Source organism: Neodiprion lecontei, chromosome 7, assembly GCF_021901455.1.
Source record: "Neodiprion lecontei isolate iyNeoLeco1 chromosome 7, iyNeoLeco1.1, whole genome shotgun sequence".
NCBI lineage: Eukaryota > Metazoa > Arthropoda > Insecta > Hymenoptera > Diprionidae > Neodiprion > Neodiprion lecontei.
The window spans coordinates 6,372,769-6,397,686 of NC_060266.1; the positions used below are offsets into that span (position 1 = coordinate 6,372,769).

The 24,918-nt window shown below is 37.5% G+C and overlaps 1 long non-coding RNA gene across 1 annotated transcript in view; it reads left to right on the top strand.

Annotated features, from left to right (window-relative positions):
* The window catches only part of LOC124295353, a 163,800-nt gene that overhangs the window by 122,563 nt on the left and 16,319 nt on the right, over positions 1-24,918 (top strand). Inside the window, exons 2-3 of the long non-coding RNA XR_006905271.1 lie at positions 1,513-1,670; positions 11,060-11,195. This is a non-coding gene — a long non-coding RNA (uncharacterized LOC124295353). The remainder of the gene's footprint in view (positions 1-1,512; positions 1,671-11,059; positions 11,196-24,918) is intronic.

The window sequence follows — 24,918 nt, forward strand, 5'->3', positions numbered from 1 at the left end:
TTACCATAGCGCAGAAAAAACTAGAAAATCATAGATTTTAGCCATGTACCATTATTGATGACCTCGAAGAGATCATTCAATCAATCATTTCTACAGTGGGAAAATTGCAACGTTTTACCGATTTCAATGATTTTGTTCATCAACGAATTCTCTACAAATCAATAAGGTTATATTTTCTACTTGGCCCTTCAGTTAACTTAGAAAGTCTGATTAATGAAATCATCGCAAGCGACGAACAGTAAAACAATGATACAATTAAAAATACTTCGCCGTTATCCAAAATTCGATTTCACAGATGTGTACAGAATTTTTTACGAACAACAATGCTGTGGTTTCTTTATTGTAGAAATGATTCACAATGAGATCTCTTACAAGTCATAAACAATTGCGTCATTGTAGTTGAAAGTCATTGCTTTTTCAAATTTCTCCTGTCTTGAGAGAATATTGTTTCGACAGAAATCAACTGAATTACCTTCAGTTACACTTCCAATCGTTCGTTATATCCTATTTCTGTCTTTTTCAGCGCCTTAACTGGACTGTACGTCCGGCACACTTGTCCGCAGAGATTCTGAGACGGTTAATCTTTCGGACAAGTCGGTCACGTTGGCAGTGCAGAATCAGCACGTAGCGTCACCGTCGGCTGGCCGTAAAACAGGCTCGATCTTTCCAAACCTAACGTAACTCTTGATCCTCGAACCTTACATTTTCAAGATCAAAGGGTTATGGGTTATCGATTGTGCGAGGTTTACAAAGATTTAGATCATGTAGTACTTCTACCCTTACCGACTGAGCAAACTCACCCTTCTTCTTTCTGTATTAAATAAACAAACGAACAGAAAGGGTTCAAATTTCGACATTGCGTCGCTCTTTTTAGCGGATATTGCATCGCCAACGTAACCGACTTGTCCAAAAAATTAACCGTCTCAGAATCACTGCTGACGAGTGTACATCCATATCGCGAATACGTATGCAGATTTTGAATAGTCGTCGAAAGGAATATGAATCATGAAAGAACATGCATGGATTAATTCGAAACGTTGAAATTCTTTAGGTTTCTGGTTATTCTGAAGGGAATTAAATGAGTGGTCGGTGGTGGGTGCGCCGGCACATTTGATTGCGGAAGCCTAACGCGGGAATAATTTTTGCTTACAAATTAGTACTTCAGTATTCATGTATACAGGCGGACTCCGAGATTGGCGAGTTATTTTGCGCTTATATGCAAATCACCGGCCCAAGTCTATACGCCCGATGTAATACAGCAGCGATGCCATATAAGCAGGGCTACTGCTTTCTGTAATCAAATACTTCTACGTGGAATAATTGACTAGTCCACTCAAACGGCTTATATCACTATAAACTTATCCGGACCCGAGTTGAGTTATTCCGTTTTACAGTTGTTTCTCTCTATAATATCAAACGGCTTGAAGCGTACAACTTATAATGGCTTGTTCGATAATTACTAATATACACTCTACGAGTGGAAATTCGTTTAATTCTGCTATGGGTTTTCAGACAGAAACTTGCTGGCTGAAATCACGTGATTTTGATAACTTGTTCAGGACTTCGTGACCTAACCAAGTGCTGAAAATCACTTGCAGAAAATGGTGAGCCAATCGGATCAGGGACTTTGATTTCTCAAAACCATTGGAAATGGTATAGGAAAATATAAGGTACGTTTATCAGTTATTTAACCCTTTTATTTTTCAAAATTATAAATTTACGGTACAAATTGTTAATTTCTCGATGACTAAAACCAATCGTTGGAGGGACAGACACTAGGAATTTACTGTTCATTAGTTCTAGAAAAAAAAAGGTGAACAATTGAGACAGGGTCAATAATTGATACACTCACCTTAGGTATGCAGGGTTTAACAATGTGTATTCATTAGTACGCTGCTTTTAGAAATGTTCAATTTTCAAAACCTGTCTCGAATATGTGACGCTTGCAAAAAATTTCCCTCAGTACTGAACTATATACTGTTACAAAATATGTGTAATCGTTCCAGACTCAGATTCATAACTCGAACGTGTAATTACTGTTTTTCCTCACACAAAAAAAAATTAATTATTTACACCAAAAAAATGCGAAGCTTGTACGTTTCTGTAACTGAGAGCAGGAGTTTGTTTGTATATATATTCGATTCTATTCAGATGTGTGTCGCACTTATAATCAGGTTTCTGTGTTGTATACGATATACGACTGGATTGGTGGCTATGCTGGGGTAAAAAAGACCTTGTGGCCGAGTAAACAGCATCATCAATTTCTTCCCCAAGTATTTCCTCTTTTAATTGCACCCCAGACGCATTAGATCAATTAATTCTTTCTATCATTAATATCCACGTGTGTAGATGGATCATTAATTTTTCTTAGGTAAATTTTCTGTGTGAATCTTTAGTAGTACGGAAATACATCGTAATTAAGTAGTTTTTTTTTATGATATTGACTTTTTGTTACAATAATGTTCAAAGTGATTTGAACTATTTTATGAACGGGAAGAAAACGAAGATTAATAATAACAACATTATTCTTGACTGTGTTTTATTTAATCAAGAATTGTAAAACGAGTTTATCGTCAATTTTTAACCTTCGACGGTCCGAAAACGTAATCACTTTTCTTATTGCGATTCATCCAATGGTAGGCTTACGATTTTCAAAAAACTTGTCGTCTTTTTATTTCTGAGATACCTGAATCGGAGCATAATATCAACGCTCGAGAAATCGATTCGAAATGGCGAATCCAATGCGACATTGGAAAATTGAGTTTTCATGGAACTAGATATATCAAATAATTCATCTTCCGTTCGGTATTCTTGAGAAAAAAAAGTATACGCAAAAAAAAAAAAAAAAAAAAATAGACTTTCTTACGTGTGAACTTCTTCACTTGAAAACTTGGATGAAATATAATGCTCAGTAGTAAGATCCTGCAATTCTTTTACCCACTTCACATCACTATAGCTTGTGATAATTACTTCCATCAACCATGAATAAAAAAAAAAAACTACCATTCTGAGTACATTTCACTCGATATCGAGTCTAATCAGAATTAAATAAAAAAAATGTCAAGATAAACGATTCATTTTCTGATATTCGGAGCACGGTTTTCGTAGCAATTCCACAGAGTGACCAAGCAAGTGAAATACGAAGTTAGCCCAAGTTTTCGATAGCGTATATACGGGGCAATGGGATAGATAGAAACACTCGAGAAGTTGTTCGATACAGGGAAAGATCGCGAACCTGGAGGAGGGTCGTTGGAGGAGTTACACCGTAGCGGTATCCCTCAGTTAATTAACACCGAGATAATCGCCGGTTCCTACGTGCTCTTTGGCCGAGTCCTGAGAACCGTCGGAGAGCTACGCGTGGTAGCCAGTGTTTGAAGGATAGCCCGAGAAGTTCCGGGTAACCGGAGCAAAGTGTTTTTGCAAACCAAGTCTCGTGACCGTTTCTCAATCTCGCACCAGTTCATTTTTATTTATTTTTTATTTTTTTTATACATATCTTGAGCGTTGATCGAATTTATCCGCTAATTGGTTGGTCGATTAGAGTTCTGTATCGTAGCGTGCAGCTGCGATGCCCTCGAGGCAGATTTCGGATACCAAACCTCAAGCCCTCGCTTTCGTTCTCGAGAAATCATTTTCAGACCGTAACTTTCCGGGGATATTTGGTATTCCAGATGGAGCACGCGATGGATCAACCCTTAGGCTTGGATAGTGACGGTTCTCCAGTGGAGAAAAAGTTTGGTGAAATTTTTTCCCCGTCTTCTTCTCTTCTCTTTTAACCCCCTTTCTTTTTTTTTTCCACCTCTTTTTTCGACATGCCTGCCGGCCTATCGACATTACTCTGGACTCTGAGCCGGAGGCGCCTACTGGCAACTTAATGAACCGAGGAATTCCAATTCGGGGAATTTCCGTCATGGACTGAGAGCACCGAATTTATATGCCTTTCACTCTTACGTCTATTTCTCGTACTAAACCACCGTATCTTTCGAATATCAGGCTCAGTCGGCGGAATCAATTTTTTTCATGATACTTTCGCAGAACGCCGTCCAAGTCTTTTAGAATTACATGAGAAATTCTCGTTGGAACTTTCTACACTGTGGATTCAGGACCAAACTCTTAAATTTATTGGAGAACAGAATTAGTCGCTCTGATTTGATCGCAGTGAATTATTGCAATAAATATTATCCGATGATTACCACGAACCTTGATAAAACGCTACTTGCGCTACGACATTGAAAAATGAGCGAAAATATTCCAGTGACTCAAATTATTAGATTCAAATATAATTTACAAATTTTGAACTCGTACGATTTTGTGAAAATTAATGATAGATCGGTTGTTCGAAACAGGCTTTACAGCTTTAAATTTTAGTTTTAATCTCAATGAACCAAGTGAATAGTAAATAATCTCGTAGAATCTCATTGTCAACCTTTTTTCTCAATTTCGGTGCATGATGTTGAAACGGTTATGATGATTTTTCCATTTTTAATATTATATTTGTGTCGGAAAGCTTGAAAAACTTCAGGATTCCGATCTTTGTAGAAATTTCAATAACATCGAAACTATAAAAAACACGTGTTGCATTTTGAAGCCAGATATTTGAGAGAGAATTTTTTTAATAAACTCTACATTTCTTCTTGATTTTTTGAGAACTACAATCAAGAGCGACGATTTCTCATTTCGGTTTGTGAAAATCTTACTATTGACCAGTAAAAAAAGTTTGGAAAAAGTTTGCGAAGTATATTGAATCAAGTAAAACCTATCGAAGCTGGCCGCTAGACATTTTCTAATTTGATATGCGTGAGCACAGTCGATGGAAGGATGGATCCAATTGTAAGAATTGTAATTGGATCGGAAAAGTTGGCGCGAAGGGTGGCGACAATTTCTGATTTTATGCAGTATCGATCTGCAGAAGCAGTGAGCGGAACGGCAATAATTCAAACAGCGAGATTTGCAGTCTCTCGTTACTCGGGCAATTTTAAAAGTAAACAAGACGGCAGCTTGGCTCGGTTCTCTGAATATTATATCAATGAATCATGACGAGACTGCAGGGAAAAATCTTCCCGGCATGTTTTAGTTTTAGAATACATAGGTAAATGTACAAAACCGACCATGTGAATCAACTCGCAATCATACCCTAGACGGCATGGCTTATTTATATGAACCGTAGCAGATTCTCAAGGGACACTTTAAAGCTCGACCGCTCGGTTACACAAACCTGAAATGTGGAAACTTCTTTAGCGAGTTACACTCTGGGAAAATTCTTTTCAGTAAATAACAGAAAAGCGTAATCAATTCACGTCTTCTTGAAAAATCGCAAAAAATCTACCGAAGAAGGCTAGCCTTACGATATTTCGTGTTTAAAACAAAAATTTGATTCTACCTTTTTCAAACTCATGTGCATAGCAGTACTTGCATATAATTATATTTTGTAATTGTAGTTGTTACGTTTTGATTGCAATTAACGTATGGACGGCAAAATAAATTGAAATCATTGCATTTACATTTCTTAATAAGAGTAAAATCAAACACGTATTATATTAGTAATGATCAATTGAATTTGATTTTGTAGCAATTTCGGCAAGTAATTCGGGTGGATTACAACTTTCAAATCTATTTATTATTTTCATTTGATTCAGTGACAGTTGTTGAATGCAATCGATCATTCCATTGAATTTAAATATTCAACATACTTCAAGATTTACACGATTGAAATGTGTATCTCATTCTGCTTTAATTACAAATTATAAATACATGTATTCTAGATTTTTCTCATCATAAAATATAAATGTAATCTAATTTGCAATTTACGTTTATTTTCCATTAAAAGTTGAATACGATCACAATTACGATAGTGAAATACAAATTGTGTTCATAAATTGTAATTCGTAGAATCCTATAAGAGTTTTTTTCCACCGTGATGAAAATTCTTATAGATTTATTTCATATTTCATGCCAATTTATATTGTGAAAATAATACCTGTTCGATTTAAATACACAGCACTTGCTTAGAGTATATTAGAGGGATCGAGATCAGAATGTATATTCAAGTTACATTCGCGAATGTTCTTTGAACTTGTCACATACCGCAATCAAAGTAATTTTGATTCAAAAGAGTTGTTTCCGTGCAACGATCGCCAAGCATAGGAACTTTTATAGCTCCTCGACTATTTCATGTATACTTTTATTATTATTTTTTGGTTCTTCGTCTTGTTTTCAGCTCAGGTATTGGTGGAAGACGTGACACGTGCTCTGTAAAATCCGCCCCTATCCCAAAAATCTTCCCACACCGTTCCATTCAATTTGTAAAACTGAAAATCCGTATTTTCCTCAGCGATATTGAAAATGAAACGATGACTCACTCGCCGTGAACCCTGAAATTGGTTGACTCCAATCGGCAATTTTTCACAATGCACAGCAAATTGAAGCTCGCGATGAAAGCACCGTTCGTGCGAGAAAAAACGCAGGTCATACCAATACATATGATTACGTAAAGTTTTAAAGAAGTTTATTTACGAGGAGACACGGACGTTCTTTCATATTCCCCTTCGTTCTCCCGCGAATTCGCTCTAAAGTCAGCGTTCCGCTGGGTTTTTCGGGATACCCTTGACCCGTGAAAATCGTATCTGGGCTGCTGGGAGCAGCCGGTAAATTCGTGGAAAAAAGCCTTTCTGGCGGGTGGATTTCTCCAGTCGCATGTATATGTGAAACGACGGAACGACGGAGGGCCGAAGGTCTCTTCGACTGTGGGACGAGTCCGAGAGCTCGGGAGTTAAGCTGAAATGTTAGATTGTTCTCTCGCCTTCGGTGGACGCAGGTCTGGCTATGGTGGCCCCGGGTAATGGTTCCTATCTGTCCGAAAACCCTCGCCTCTCTCGGACGCCCGAAAGCGCTCCGGAAGCTCCGAAGGTCCCGAAGGCTCCGAAGAGCTATAACTGCGCGCAAGCCCATCGCCTACCTTTCGGAAGATAAACCTTACCGCAGGATCGCTCGATACGGCTGCATACCTTATTCGATCACGCGAAGGACGAATCAATCTGACCGAAGAACCGATGCTCTTTGTTGAATGACCGTTGATCGGAGAAGCATTCTGCCGTGCATGGATTAAAGGGAAGACCTACGTGCAGGCGTTCGCGTTTTCGGGAAAACCAATTCTAGGTTTCGACATTGTTATGTTATTCCAGGATAAATAAATTATACCTTTGCTGACCCTACGCTGGCATGCTGTTACAGGCACAGGGTGTTTCCGAGTAAAAGCCGCAGTTTGTTGGGTTGCCTGCCACTGAGGAGAACAAATATCGGTAAAACAGATTTACCAAGTCGTACCACTGGTCAACAAAATTTTGTAACAAGGAAGGTGCTTACTAATTTTGAAATATCTATCTACCCTCGTTATAAAACCATATCTATTTTGATTCGATCGGGTCGAATTTTTGTGCTACAGATACTACCAGTAAAATTCAATGTTTATTGTTTTGACTTACCTTTTTTGATTTAGGGTACTTTGGTATTTATTGTAACTAATTAACTGGTATTTATTGTTGATAAGAGAATACTTTGAATCAAAAAAGGTAAGTCAAAACGATAAACATTCAATTAAACTCGATAACTCGGTAGGTCTGTATTACCGATATTTCTGCGCCTCAGTGGTAGGCAACCCAACATACTTCGGGGTTCCCTCCGAAACAACCTGTATACTTATAAGCTCAGGTCCCACAAGCCAGCGACCCACCAAACCCCAATCCTTAACCTTAATTCGGGTCGCAGAATTATTTCTGGTATCAGGTGCAGTCCGCGTTTTAGGTACACGAGTCTTCCAGATGCTTCCCTGAATTGAACGGTGTGGTGTTTATACGATCGCAAAGCAAAATGTCCGTGAATTCCTGGAACGTAAATAAAATATTATGTTAAAGATGGTCTCCGATATTAATTTACGGTGAAGGTTAATGGCTAAAAATAATATAATGATCATGATAATGACCAAAACTACCATTATCTCAGGCATTTAAAACATTCAAGCAGCAAAAAACTTACGATCAGCCGTCACAAGACCAATATACAATTCACCGATACTCCTGATGATGAAATATTATCCTTCAAGAAACGTCATATTCAGATTGAACTGTACACTGACCCTTCGACGTCACGTAAAGTTTGAAAAAATGACTTCAGAAGGCTTGTTTATATTCGAAGAACGTCGGTCTACCGCTGCATAATAGAACGGAATTTCGAGGAAAACCGGGTTCAGAGAAGTCCTCTCCTCCTTTAATAACGTCTCTTCGCGGTGGACTCGCCCCTCTAAAAGGTCGAGATTGGGGTCCTTGTAATCGCTAAAGCTCTGCTCTTGGGTCAGGCACGTATATGGAGAAAATAAAAGAGTAGGTTTTACTTAAAGGTGCAGGAAAGGAGAAATTACTCCAGAACCAGTGAAAATCACTGTGTGCGGATCAAAATTTGCTACATTCGTAGTAAAAAAATTAATTGAAACGGGTGTTTTTGACCAAAAACCTTGATGCGTCTCTCTTTTTCTCCGGTCTTGAGCGAAATCTGTTTTTTTTTCTTTTCTTGGTGTATTTTAAGTAGGGCGCAAGGATCAGAACCCCCGTATCGATGGCTCAGGGTTTTCTTAAAATAATAAAGTAAACATAAAGCTGAGCTCTGTTCCTCTGTTCTACCCTACGGCAGTCGTATTGGCTTGAAATTTTCATCCCGCTCGACTGTTTGGTGGATTCAGAAAACGAAGCTAAAGTTCGAAAGTCCGATAAGCCGCCGCTTCTAGCGTTGGGACAATTCGAGAGGGAGTTTCGGACCCTCGTAAGACCATAGAAAGCCCAGAAATTCAAAATCCCTACCCTGCGATGTAAATTATGTTCTGATTTGAATACACACATTCATATATTATATATATTTGTTTGTTTTGTTTTATCAACTATGCAACATCGGGTGGATTGTTTTTGATATCTCAACGATGTTTGGGAAATAGTCTGTACGAACCCCGACGAGAAGTGAACGGAATTAAGCTTTGTAATTTAACTACAAGCACGTCTAAGAGGATTACATTACCATAACATCAATTTATACACAGCGTAAACTTGTATAATTCCAACAACAAATCAAATAAATGCTAATAATGTGCGAAATTCATTTTGTGTTGCTCCGTCCATGATAATACTATAGATTACACTCGGTGGAAAACTAGGGCGGGATGAAATCCGAAACGGTTTTATGGTCCTGAATAGCCTGAGGTTATGTCACAGTTGGGAACTCCTTTTGTCGCGGGACCGTTAAACGCTCAGTGAGATGTATTCGGTATAATCCGATATATTTTCCGTAGTTTTTGATGAAACTAAAAGAGGATTGAAAAAAACCTTCCAGCAGTTTAACCGTGTTTAACCAAATCAGATAATTTCACTTAATTACACCGTGCAAAAAATTTCAATGAATCGACATGAATTTTATGTACATATCTAAAATCAGACTCCAAAGTTTTAACTGATGCAAAGTTTTAACATACGAAAGACTGAAGGTTTACATAAATTCACCTCTCACAGCTTGGAGTGAGCTACATTACGTAGGGTACGTGGGACCCGCTATCCAGCAAGTATAGCTGGTATAGTCGTGTAGGGTGCTTGAGTATACGAGTAAACTAATGGCTCCAGAAAGTTAACTAATTCCCTACCACGCGCCAATGATGCGGACTAATTTGTTACGGCAAGGAAGCTAATCCAGAAGAGCAACTTATATTACAACGATCGGAACAATATAGGAACCTGCTTCGTATTCGCTCATCGTCCGAGATTTCTTCGCTTCCTGGCTTCCTCCAAGTCACAACGGCGATACTAACAAATACCAAGGCTTACCGTTTTAACGACGACAGTGTAATTTTTCTGCATTTTGCGTTTTTTTTTTTTTTTTTGTCCCCCTGTAATTTCCTCAATCCATTCATCCGTTATTGATTACAAGGTACCCAAAAGCACCTGATTATTGGACACCCAATAAACCGGGAATAGCTACCAACGGTACCATTGTTCAACAGCAACTTTATTTCATAGCGTCATGTCAAATTGTAATTCCTTAACCTCTATTAGCGATAAGTGTCAGCTACACGGTTGATTGATGATAAACTTTTGACAGTTCAGTATATCACCAATAAAAACAGTGCTTTTCTGAAGCAGTATTAAGGTGGTACTTTAATCTTGTCATAGCACTTTCATTGTTCTGGTTTTAAACCATACAGCACTTAACGCTCTTGTCAATCGTAATTCGCATTAATTCTCGCTCCAATTTCGATTCGTTAATTGAAATGAGCTGCAATTCAATTCAATTTACGGCATCAGCTACTACAATTGATGTGAGAATATCCTCAGTCACTCACTTCTTAATAATCTGTGCCTTTTAATTTCGATGATTAATGAATCGAATCGTGCATTTGTTCATTCTCAGGACCTTAATTTCCGTGCAGCGCTTACTTCCGCTTCACTTACGTTTCGCGTACTTTTTGCTTTGTCATTTTTATTTCCCTCCCTATCATTCTTATCTTTATTTTTGTATGTCCGCTCAGGCGGTTGTATGTTCTTCCTCGTCTCGACTCTCAAGGGACTCGGTCGCAGAGCCTTAATAAACTTCTATCTACACATCTCTTTTTCCTTTTTTCTTCTCTCCCGTATCGCTTCTCCCATTCCCCTTCTCTATCTCTTTCTTTATCCCTCTCTGTCTCTCTCTCTCTATCTGTCTCTCGCTTTCTCCCTATCTTGTAATTTATTTCCTTTTTTTTCTTCACCTGTAAAAATACACGAGTATACTCTAATTGGTTTCCTGTTGTTCAACGTAATATCGAACGATTCCGCTGTCTGTTTACCAAAGTCCGTCCAATTTGCGGAGCCCTTGTTCCACTCGAACGAAAAATCAATCGTCAATCAGTCGGAATCATCGCACTCCGACCTTTTTTTAATCTATTCCAATATTTAGAAATACAAGTACTGTGTATATGCATGTTTTAATGGAACTTAAAGTTTTCAAACCAACAATTTTTTCATGCGTCATTCTGCATTTTTGTTTTCAGAAAAGACGGGTGCTCCTCCGAGACAAGAGGATTAACTGTGAAAACTCAAGACAACACGCCTCTTGGCTCTAATTCTGATTGACCATCAAAGAGATGAAAATGTCTATCGAAAAGTAGCACTCTGAACCATTTCAAGGTAAAGTATGCAACCCAAAGTTCAAACGATCAATCCAACCGGATCTTACTTACAAAATACAAAGTTTCCAGCAACGTAGATGCATGTATGATACCTACAAAGTGTTGCGAAATTATTGCAATACGCGTTATATGGAGTATTTATTGGAGTAAATATTACACAAGCTTCAACGCCAAGGGGATTGTTTTCATACCTCGGAAATGTGTCGGGTTTCTTCTCCTGAAATGCTTGGGATAATGTGATATTTATAACGACAAAGTATAACGTATCAATTCAGTTGAATGTACACATTGCAGAGTACTGTATATGTATAATATATCGATTGAACATGCCTACTGTGTTTCCTTCAAGGCTTACTTAGCATTTCGATGTATTGTTAACGTTGAAGCATCATCAATTTTCTCCAGTACATACTACGTACCCTGTGTACGAAGTGAACTGTACATATGCTTTGATGACTTTGATGACACTGTCTAATGTCTCATTCCGATAAATGAAAATGCCCTGAAATTGATAAAGAGTAATAATAAGCAGCTTGGATGTCTACCCCAATATAAAGTTTTCTGATTTGGTAAGTGGAATGTCGCTATTCTAAGCTTAGATTGTCAGAAATGTCTTGTCTCCACATTGCACGTTGTTTCAATTAAAGAATATCTCGAACGGTGCACAAGTCAATAATGATAACCTGAGGAGATTATATCAGAAAATGTAATGCCTGTCTGTAAATTTGATTATTGGTTCCTCTATCCGCCTTAAATCCTAACATACACCCTGCGGCATCGAGAACCAATGGTAATCCACGCTTAAAGGAACATACCATAAAGTATATATTGTCACGAAAGGTGAAATAATCCGTTTTGCCCTGCTTTCTGATCTAGTAGTCGACACGGATAAAAGACGTCTATAAGCTGTCACGTGTCACAAAATTAATAAGTTTGTTGCGTCAACCGTCATTATTGTAAAAACAATCATGTTTCAAACTTTAAACTGCAAACACGCATCGTCGTTGAAGTATTTTTCCGAACTTTTTAATTTAGCTGCCTGATTGTTCGCTTCATAAGCTCACGAACCTGTTTTATTGATTCTGTAAAACCCAGTTCGTTGAAATATTCATAATTGCATCCCATTCCTAGAAACAAACCAACGTCCCCAAATGTACGTTGGCACATCCGTGTGTGTTTACAGTGAGAATTTGACCCCGTGACGAAAACAGGGACTGAGGTGGACGCACTTAAATTAAAACCATCCCCTTGGGAGAGCAGCAGCAGCAGCAGCGTGCATTACGAACAAAACAGTTACGAGTGGTCGGTAGGTACGAGCCGGTATTGCGCGCGCTGTTTGGTACATTCACGTAACCCACGTATGTTTTATATTATCGTGCAATAGTTGTACTTTGCCCCACGTACGCGGCGGCCCATTGTCATTTACCTCGAATATACAAAGCACGTGATTTTACTCTGATAAAAATTTCCTTACATAGTACAGCACAGTAGCTTCCGCGATTGCATCTATGTACGCGGATATTCATAGGTCATTTCCATGGATTGCCTGGTTGTACGAAACTCAAAGCTTTTCCTGATTTGCGATCAGAATTATTCTCAAGAACTGTTCGTGGCGTCCATGCGTGTCTCGCAAGCCATTTGTCGTGCGTAAAAATCTTCTCGGATTTTCTAACTTGTGTTGGCACATTTTCACTTTAGAAGGTACACCTTGCGTACCCGGAAAAGATGGTTTCAGCTCGTTAAATCTGACACTGATGGCAGACTTTTTTTCGGGTAAACATACAATTAGATCAAAGATGACCCAACTACCGACGCGTAATGTGAACGAATTCGTATATTTGGCAGTCGTTTTCCGTTCCGAAAAGTAAGAGCGTTATCCATGTGGAAGGCAGGCAGCTTGGCAATCAGGTATTTTAATACATGGAACGGAACAGAAATACTGTACGGTTCTGGTACTCACGTCTTGAAATTGAGCGGTACAAAACTAAAGTGCCTGATATCGATATTTTATCGAACCAGCAATAATCGGTTGCCGCAAATGGATAGAAAGAAATTACAGAATTATGTTCGAAGACACAAATATAGTCAAGGCGTATGATTAACATACACACGTATTTGTGTATAAGTGTTCACTGTCAAATTGTTGAAATGAAATTTAAGTTTTGACTAAAAAAACTAACTGCATCTATTGGTCCTGAGAAATTATTTTTTCCGAAACATCGAAAATAAGGGTAATTTGTTATATAAGTGTATTTTGTAGAAATAAAGTGAACTTATTTGAACTAAAAAGTGTTGAATTTTGAAAATTAGAGGAAAAGAATTGGACTCAAAAAATTTCAAGTCGTGGAAATTAGAGAAACAAATAATTTCAACGTTACTCTATGAATCATATCCTGAAGATTTGCATATGAAAAATGTATACAATTTCGAGAAGGAATTCTTCCCCGTGAAAAATTATTCGATGAAACTTGGTCAATTTCGTAAATATTCTATTTATAATTTGGAGATCGCCAGTGGATTAAAATATTGATATTTTAGTAAAAGAGTGTGATTTTGGTGAAACCGTAGTGGCAAAATGTGACAACTAAACCAAAAATTTCAGTGTAATTTCAGTTATGACCTGGAATATCACTTTAAAAGGAAGTGGCGTGAAAATAAACGAATACATGCCCTCTCAATCAAGCGTGCATGCCTTCAGTCACACAGCGTCGACATCACATGCAGTCAATCAATGTGTCCCTGTTTTTAGAAGAGCTCCTCGGTTCTGCTGCGCTCCTGATACCAGGAGTAAGTTTCCGCTGAAATTTCTCCGATTTACTAAATTTTAATAGGAAGTGGCGCGAAAATTAGCGAACACATGCCCTCTCGATCAAGCAAGCATGCCTTCAGCCACACAGCGTCGACATCACATGCAGTCAATCCATGAATCAATGTGACCCTATTCTCAGAAGAGCTCCTCCGTTCTCTTGCGCTCCTGATACCAGGAGTAATTTGTGGCTGAAATTCCTCCGAATTATCTATTTCCGAATAACATGACTATAGTGGCAAGCTTTACAATTCTGTTTTATCCGTGTGGGCTTATTTGTATGCAGTAGTCATCGAAATCGAAACCAACAAGCAAACATCTGTATCAATTTCTTGTTTTCATCTTATCCGACTTTAGATGTCTATTTCCACCACAGTAGCAGTTCTACGCTGAATTTTTTGCAAATCGCACAATCACAAATAACACGATTACGGAGCATGCTGTTTTTGACCTGCAGCCATCTATGAGGATTTACGCCATCGAATTTTGTCAATTGACAGTAAGATTGGCATTTTTATTGGTAATCGACTATTGCTCAAACCGTAGAACTGAGTTCTAGGCTCAATATCATAACGTCAATTGTCATTCAGAAGCGCTTAAGAATATTCTAAAGTCCAAGTTAACTAGGAAAAACTGCGGTTAAGTTTCTAGAATTTACATACGTGGTCAACTGTTCTTCGAAATCGGTCTTTCACGAAAAGCTTTTACTCAGAAAATGAATCTGAGTCTTATTCGTATAGAACCGAGTGACAGTGAATATGCCTAATTGGATTGTTCGAGACTACGATGTTGACTTCCTACTGTCAAATTAAACGCGTCCGAGCTTGTGCGACGTGAACAAACGACGTCCAATCCTTTTAAAAAATGGAGAAATCTCTATATTTCTTTTTCCATTTGTTGCACTGCCATTTTTTAATTGAGATTTCACGATTTCTTTATTTCTATTTAATGCTATCAGAAATCTGTAGTCGTGTATTGAATAGGAAAATCAATAACGATTGTGTTTCATAGGAAATGTCAATAATGCAAATGACTTGAATTTCTTTCTCTGCTTTATTCATTTTGACAATGTATTGTTTATCATTTGTACAAGTTTTTTAAAACTGTGAAGAGAGGATATTTTTCACAATTAGTATTTTCATTTTTATGCGTAGGTATATTTTTCGATTATTCCTTTCTATCCAATATCTTTTGGAAGGACATTTGTTAGCCCAAGTGAAATCTCAAGCGGTTATACAAAATGCCCAAATCATGATACTGACGCAGAAAGAAGATTTAGTTTATTTCGTGAAATTCCACGGCGTTTCACATAGGTGCGAGTAGATTTTAATATGAGATTTCATTCGAGCTGAAACGGTTGATTATGTCGATATGTTCGAGTTGTACTCTAATGCAACAGTGAGAGGACACTGAGTTCCAGCTTAATGATCCTGACCGCTGTAATCCTGATCTCCCTGTCTTGACACGCCACGATGTACGTACACTGGTACTTCATTTAATCCTGTTGCCGCCGATACGTCATGTACATCAAAGCCCCAGGATGTCCTTCGCAAGAAACTTCGAGGACCATCAACGATCCTCGGATTAATGGCGTAATCGTCAAAGCCAATTACTGCAGGAAATAATACATTAGTAATGGGAAGCCGTAGCTAAATATTCATTGAATGTGAATAGAAAATTTCTACTACGGAAGAAGTTAATCAAATTGAATCAAATTATATAAACAGCTCAAATAAAATTCTGAACTAACATTCTGTACCCAAAGCCAAAAGCTCAGCTAGTGCGTATGTATCCGTTAGTTTTCAAAACTTCTTATTTCCCAATTTTTAAGTACAGGAAGGACGGATACATAAATAAAATTCATGAATCTACCAATCAATAACTTTTCTGATTCAAAGAATCGATTGATATCGATTCAAATTTTGTACAGTTTAGGGAAAAGTTACCTTTCAATAATTCACATGTTTTCTTGAATATCCGAAGTACAGTGATAATTTATCCGCATCGATGATTTCTTGATTCGGAGCGATTGGATGTTTTAGGCCGGTCATTTTTCTTGGTCTTCTCTCCAAGTGATAGCACGCATATTTTCCAAACTCATCTGAAACAAAATGGCATAATCTTGAATTGCTGTTGTTACTTTATAACTGAGTGTTTTATGAATTTCAATCGCTGTCACGAATTAACCAACACACTAAATCCGAATCCAGTATCAGAATTGCTCCATCACCCTCAGATTTTGAATATTCTTGTCCAAAGCATTTGTTCGTTGACCTCGAACATTGCAAAATCTCTAAATGCGTAAGTTGGAGTGGAATACCGCATATATTTAACTCAAAATCTGGAGTTGATGTGTAATTCTGAGATCAGAATCGGAATCAGCATGTCCGAAAACACATAAGTATGGTGGTCTAATCCACCGGAAAAGACACCTTTTTCTTGGGTGGCTGTGTAATCGATTGAAAAAGTTAACTGTTTTGTTATTTGGTAGTTAAGTTGACAAAGATTTAAAATTACCTTTGTCAAAGTTCACCTAAATACTGAACAACGATAACAGTACTTGCACTTAAACGGACTCTGCATGGATGTTACACAAACCGTTTACTGGTAAATCAATAAATTTTTAGAGGATGCTTCATTTACCTCGTATAAACGGAGCTCCACCTCATTCTGACACACCAAGGGGCTTTTAAAAGGCTAATTATACCCTCGACGGAGTGCGAGAAAAACGCAACGGCTGGTTTAATTCGCTCTATCTGTGTAGTGTACATCCTACTTTAAGCCTTCGAATGTGCAGTGCTCCCTCGAGTACCAAGGATAGTGTATACCCATGCATCTACACAAATCCTCTACATTAGAAGAATAGCCGCGACGTTTTTTAGTGTGCAGCATAAAAAAAAAAGAAAAAAGAAAAAACAAAACTTAACCAGAATTCAGTTCATCTCTTGCCATTTCCCAATCGCCGAACCAACCACATCTTCTATCGGATCAAAGAAAAAACTAACCTACCCAAAAATAAACTTCACCAACTAGTTTTGTGTGAAAACGAACTTTCCTAGCTTGAAAAGGAGTCACCGTGAGCAGTCTCATTCCTCGTTTCTGTAATTGGCTATCAAGTTCCACTCACGAACCCGACTAGATGACACCAATGAGCCATGTACTGATATAACTGCTTCATATCGAGGGAAAAGAATCTGTGAGCGACGCGTGTAAATGCCGAAGGACATTTCTTCGCAGTCTATGGGGATGCTGGGTCCCCGAACGCAGGACTCTGTCTTACTCATTTTTGCTCCTGAATCGCGGGGGATTTGTTGTTGAGGTGTTTTCCCCGCCCTGCTACCGGGAAATGGAATCCTACATCAACGAACCCTCCCTAGGGTCCGTATCTTGAAGAGGTATTAGGTTCCTCGATCTCTGTTCCTCAACAGCTCGTTGAACGATTCTTTGTCCCGTGTGTGGAAGAGGCGTTTCACCAGACCATATATGTGACTAGCAACAAGTTAGACAATAAACCTACTCTATTCTATACTTAGAAACACCAGATTTTCTACCTCACGTACTAAAAGTGCTCGATGCATTTCAATCGCTGTAGCGTTACACGATAAAATAAATACTGGCAGGAATATCGTGACTGCGTAATTTCACCAGTGTCAAAATGTCGATCCCTCAATTTTAATATTCCGAAAACATAGTCTAATTGGTTTGTAAAAAAATTTTACGACCTTTGGATTTGTGTCACTGATTCTGGGATTTCAACGTTGTCAAGTGTTGCATGTCCGAAAGATCGAACTTTAAAGGGGTCGGAACTTCGATTGTATCTCACTGACTAGGGTTTCACAATGAATTTCGTTTTGCATACCTCAGCTACCACTCTAATTTGAAAATAATCCCAAAAATCGTTCCTCGTTAATTTTTTAAAGTGTATTTGTAGTGGCCGTAATTTTGAACATTATTTAATCAATCCGTGGCAAAGACTGACGATTCATTTTACAGTTATTCGTTCACCGTAATGATTTTACGGAATTTTACAGCATCAAATAACGTAGGTGCGTTTGTATGTTAAATCTAGGAAAAAAACGTCTGTCTGAAACAATTGTTCGTTACTCTATGACTAGTTGTTGTTACATTCGATAGATTAAAACAGTTCAATCTTCATCCTTTATCTGAAATTCTCGGGTTACAAGGAATTTGGTATCGCACATTGCGTGACACTGAAAACGTGACGCAGAGACTTAACGCCGGTGACCTAACAACATAAAACGTGTAAATGTTGTACAATAAAAATGTAATGTCACTGTAATGGAGCACTGTTCAATCTCAGTTTAACATCACGCCGATCCTTAGATTTCCTCGCAAAAAGCACGGCTTCTTTTATAACATAGTGCCAACACAGTTCCTCGATTGTTCTTTATCAATGATCTTTATTGGCTGATTGAGGAAATTACACGTCGGAATGTCACGACCCGAACATATAAAAAAAACCTTGGAGTGTATAAATTTTTCTCCCTGGTTTTTATGCCATTACTTATATTCATTCTTATATATTACGAATTGAAGTTGAGAGAATATTAAATTTTTATGAATATGTATGCACTGGAAATCGTAACTCTTATACCGCCAGTGTGTTAAAATATTCCGCAAACTCGCCGATCGAGAGAACTTGAGTTCTTTTCGTTAATATCTTGAATTGATTTCAAGTTCTCGAGATGCGGAAGAAGATTTTACGATTTCTTCATTATCCCATACATTGTTTCAATCTGCTCTTGTACATTTAACTACGCGAAATCGTATGGTGATCCCGTGAGAAATTTTTACTATCGTATTTTGGAAGTTGCATAATATTTATCGGAATACAAACATCGAAAATTTGTTGAAAAAATCTAATCAGAATCTAGACAGTAGGTATATATCATGGACCATATTATTTAAGTGATGGGCAATTGTATTGATCGATACACGCCTCGGTTACGGCCCGTTTCTGCTATGTACGTAACGTATCAATATATGCCTCAATATCAGTATATTGATCCATACATTTGGCACGTATGGTCAATACCTGAATAATATACTATACATATTTATAACCCTATACATCATTAACGTATTTCGACGTGCGGCATATTGCTCGACGGGCGCCGACTGTTCAAGCGCAAAATATCGCAAGCAACTGCCTAATGTACACTCGGGGACAATGAATCTGAGACGACTCATTTTTTCCACTAGACAGTTATGTTGGCAACACAGAGAAACCTACAGCGCCACAGTCAGCCAAGCGCGAAAAAAACTCAATCTAAATAAACATAACATAACCCATGACCGTGGAATCTAACCTTAGAATTGACGTGTCAATCCAACAAATCATTATCCCCGCGGTATTCTAAGGTTAGATTCGACGGTCATGGGTTATGCTATGTTTATTGAGATTGAGTTTGTTTCGCCCTCAGCCGACTGTAGCGCTGTAGGTTTCGCTGTTTTACCAACATAACTGTCTAGTGTAAAAAACAAGCCGTCTCAGATTCATTGTCCCCAAGTGTACACTCATCGATACGATCGTTATTGAGTATAAAGTACAAAATGAATACATCAAATTATATAGTTAAATTCATATCTTGTCTCTGTTTAATCTAATCCGACAGCATGCAATTTTATCCAATCTGCTCTAACCAGATATAATCCATTCTGATCCACCTGTGTTTAATCTAACCTATTTTGATTTATCGGTGTAATGTATACAATAATTTGGTTTGCTCTAATCCAACAATTTATCTTATAACATATATATATTAGGGTGATTAAAAAAAATCATTATTTTTTTCGAAAAAAAGTGGCAGTGAAAAAACGATTCGAAATGACGAAAAAATAATGCCTGCACGCGGAAAAATTTTTTACTCAAGATTTAGAGGTAGCGCAAGTCGATTTTACGTGTTTATTTAAGGTCTTTATTCGTAAAATTTAGATAAGATCATAATTGCCAGTGTAAATATACATTTTACGAAAAAAGCACAAGATACCTTCATATATATTTACACCTTTATATTATACATATATTTCAACGTTACAGATCGTTACAAGATTGTATAACCAGACATAAATAGATGTAGTTATAATTTTTCGGCCCAAGGGTAAAATCTTTTGAAACATCGCACATCAGCCACGTCCGTATAATTTACCGGTACGAAATTTTCTAATTAACAAAAAAGTCCCTCTCTCACCTCGTCAGCGAGTGTAGTTAGCTGATGCAGAAACGATAGAATAGATAGGTATATATATATATATATATATATAAGCTTAAGGTAAGACGTCACGAGGTTAGAACGAGGACATAATTTTTGAAGCAATTTCACGCTCCTGGTGGATTTTCCAAGGCGGCGGAAGCGGGTTATGGAGGGCGGGAGGGAGGGAGGGAGGGAAGGGGGCACGTGGGCCCGTAGTTTGGACCCCTTTCTCTCACTCGGTAATATCTGACTCCTGCTCGCTCTCACTTATAGCTTTCTAATACCCCTCATAGCGGTTCTCCTTCCGGCAAGGGGCGCCATTCTTCGCGAGCTTCTGCCAGCTTCGGCGAATAGATATGTATATCCTCTACATTACCGCCGCCGCCGCCGCCGCCGCCGCCGCCGCTTCTTCGTCCGCGTCGTTTCACCCTTGCAGATTAAGCGATATACCTACTAGGTATGCAGTATACTTCGCTCACCCGGGTTTCTGCAGTGTCTACACATACACACACATACCTCGTGTATACTCCAATATGCTTGCCGTCTTCACTTTCCCCGAACGAAGTTTAATGCCCAGCCTCCCGCAACCGCGAGGCATATATTAAGGTATTGGAGGTAGAAATTTTGAAAGGAGAGGAGATACCTAACTCTCACAGAACAGTTTATCATAGATTCTCTAGGCATTCCTATCCCGCTGCACAGGGAGGCGGAATAACTATTTCGCTTGCTAAATTATTAGCAGTCTTCGCGTCTCGAGGCTGCTGCAGGTTGAAAATCGCTTTATATCGAGCGAACTAATTACTTAGCCCCCGATCGCGTTGTACCGATTATACGGTCAGTGGAAATCTCTCTGTTGACTTTTTTTTATCCTTCGTTAAGGACCTTCAATTCCAAATCCTGGGATACCTCGGGTTATATTTTCAGCAGGCCTTTTACTTTAATGCAAAACTCTCCGGATATTAAATTTGGATATTTTGTTATCAAAAGTAGGATTCGGTATCTTGATTATCCGATATTCTGCACTGAGAAAAATTTTATTTGTTACAATAACTAGAAAAATTCAGCGAAACAGGTATCGTTAAAAAAACTGTTTGAATATTGTTGGAATTACGAAAAACGAGATACCCGTAACCATTTTGCGCTATCGTCGATCCTTTTTTGGTAATTGCAACGCAAAATCAGTTTGTGAGGTTTACTCTACTTTTTTAGTTAAATAAGGCTTTAACGTCAATTTATTCTTGCACAAGCATTCAATTTTCACAACGGTTACAAGAAAATATAGTAACAGTGATCGTACTGAGAAAGAATAGTAACGGATACTAGACTTTCCGGTAACAGCTACAAAACTAATTTTCATTTTCTACCTAGAACTATATTTTTCGATTGTGGTGAATAATGAAAACAGTTAAGGACGCAGCGGTAATCGGAACTAAAAATTTCTCTCAATGTAAATACAATTTAAGAAATCTGCAAATCATATTGACGGACAATTTTATATACGCGATAAGGAAATTATTTCGGCATTGTAAATCAAAGATTTATAATCCACGAAAATATCAGATCAACCTGAAAATTCTGAAGTTTTCTGTCACTGACTGTTGAATTATAGTTTGTCCAGCAGATTTATCGTCACTGCTTATCATTAGCATTAAACCATTCAAGGGGACAATTCTCTAACCTTTGAGATTTGCATAATTATATAATTTTGTAACATATTCCGTGATCGAGAACTTAGGATCAGTGCATGACTGGCATGAATTAGGGCCTGCATAATTATAGGCCTGAACTGGCTGATAGTAACCAAACCCGGACCTTGTCCCTGTTTGCTTAGGAAAATTTCAGCCTTGATATTAGAGTGTTAATACGTAAGATACCTGCGGTGAAGTTAAAGGCGCATGATAAACTATGCGAAAGTCTTGAAGGGTCAATTGCTTGTGGAAAAAAAGAAATGCTTCTATCAATTTTTCACTTTTCATTCCGAAAAAATCGTTTTCACCGACCGTAAGACTGGTGCTACAGTGTTCCGTCTCTTTGAAGCTTCTTTTCAGACCAAAAGCAAGCATTTTCTGCGTAGGAAAATTGAAAACATTTTAAATATGCAACACGCTATAATACAGATTTTATTTATTTTTTTTTTTGCTAATTAATTCAATACTTAACTCACAAAATGCACAAATACATAAATAGAAAGGTTAAAAATATCACATAAATGATTTTTGTGCTTTTTGTGAGGTAAATATTGAATTAATTAGCAAAAAAAAAAAGTTCACAGTCTCAGGTTAACAGAATTAAAGTAATTTTACATAAAAAATAATATAAATATGGCATATGATATTTTTTTGTACTTTTATTGGAAAATATTTGAAATTTTTGATCAGTGTTATTTTTGATCGCTGATATCTTTGAAACGGTTGAACTGAGGAACTTTGATCTTCAGACGTTTTTTGTAGAGCGTGAAATTTCCTACAAATCTCTTTTTTCAGATTGTTGTTACGATGATCCGTTTCCCGTGTTATTTAAATGGATAATAAAGAAATGGATAGAGGCAAACCTTCCTATTGATATTAAGAGCTCATATTGGCCGCAAAATTTTTGTTTTTAGATATACTATCAATTTTTGGACACCATAAGAAAAAAAAAAAAATTCGTCTTTTTTTGAAACACCCTAATATATATATAGAATTTAAATATCCGAAGATCTAATGAAACGAAAAAAAGGTATCACTAAAACACAACGAACTGTATAAAACGCTTCAAACTTCTCCATGGTTCTGAAATATTTAATAAGTATTTTGAAAATTAGCAACAGCGTAACGATCAATAATTGTTACTTTCGTTAATCAATTAGCTATGACTGAAGAAAATGTTAATCTATAGATAATGTTTATTGTATAATATCACGAGCTTTTTCGTTCGATAAATTAAATAAATAAATGAATATACAAATAAAATTATGCACCCAACAATTATTCGCTACAGGTTAAAATGGGATGATAATGAAAATGAGAAGAGGTACGGAATTAAAAGTTTTATCCCAGTTTGGCAGAAATATGCAGATAGCCGGAGATTAGATTGGAGAAGGGTGCTTTTGGCCTCGAACTTTCCGCAGTTGTCCCAAAAGTTTTTCAATTGTGTTTCGAGGGAACAGGCAGTAGAAAACTGCATTTTGTTTATACGCTTCGCATAGCTCATAAGCTCGTGATATACCAGCAACAAATATACCTACAGGTGCAGTATATGTATATAAATCGCATACGAAAGATGCCGTATATCACATGTAAGGAACATTTCATTCGCTGAAAAATCCCTGGCGCACATTCGTCTTTCTAATATCGTGAAAAGTTTTGATTGCATCAGGCTTGCTCACTGCAGAAACCAAATACCGATTGCAACGGATTATTTCTCGATGAGTAGAACTTACAATAATACCCCAACAGAAATACTAATGAGAATGCAAATTATGAGCTAAGACATTGCTATTGGTGCTTTTTATTTTTTTACTTCCAATTATTAATTATCGTATCGTTTCTATTTTTCTGAATCGTTTCACACCTCAGCACATTCAACGTTATGAAAAAGTGTGGTCAAATTGTCAGAAAAAGGTTACAAAATATGGTTGGTAGTATGCTATATAAGTGATCATGGGTGCAGTGACGCGGGTTTTCAAATCAGAAACGTTATTAAAGCATTCAATCAGCCGATCACAAGTAGGAATATAAAGCTTCAAACTGTAAATAAAAGCTAGTATTTATTGCATGTCAAATTTACTAATGTTCTTCAAACCTGCATTTTTCGCGTCATTGGAAACTAATATTCTGTCCTATTATTCGACCATTCTTCTTTTTGACTCACAGTCAAACATGATTAATGACAGCCCTGTTTATAGTGTGTCTAAACACTATTCAAAACAATTGAAAATCATCGATACTTGAAGTAATTGTTCGATAGTTTGGAATAGTGTTTTAAATCCCCAATAGCAATTTTGAGCGTGAGCAAGATTGAAAAAGAAGCACATGACTCCTGGGGATTTGTAATTATTTCCAATCATATAAACGTATACACAATCATTCAGAAGCAGGGCGCGATGATTGCATAATTGCCTGTGATTATTGGGTCTGAAAACTTTTAAGGTGTTTTTACGTGCAGTGAATAAAAATTTCATTTTCCATCACCGAATCTGAGTAGTATTTTTTCTTATTTCACCTAGCAAATTATTACGTTTATACGAATATACAAGAATACAGGGTGTTTCCGAGTAAATGCTGCAGTATATCGAGTTGCCTACCACTTACGGGAGAAAATATCGGTAAGACAGACCTACCAAGTTATCGGCAGGTAGTGCGTTTAAGGATTATGACTCGGTACGTCTGTTTTATCGATATTTGTTCCCCTCAGTAGTAGGCAACACGACATGCTCCGGCATTTAGTTGGAAACACCCTGTACAAGGGGAGCAACGATCTTTCGTATTACAACGCAATAATAATATTCAACGCACTTTTTATTCATATCAGTTTTACGGTACGATGTTCGTGTCTTGTATTCCAACGTCTGAAATTAATGTCTCATTTTCGTGTGCTTGAATTATACGCAAGTTGAGTGAGAGAAAAAAACCAGGATGAAAAAGAAGAAGGAAGAAAGAAAAGATTAGGCTTGATTACTACGAAAAAAAAAGCGAAGAAAAGGAAGGGAACAATACGGT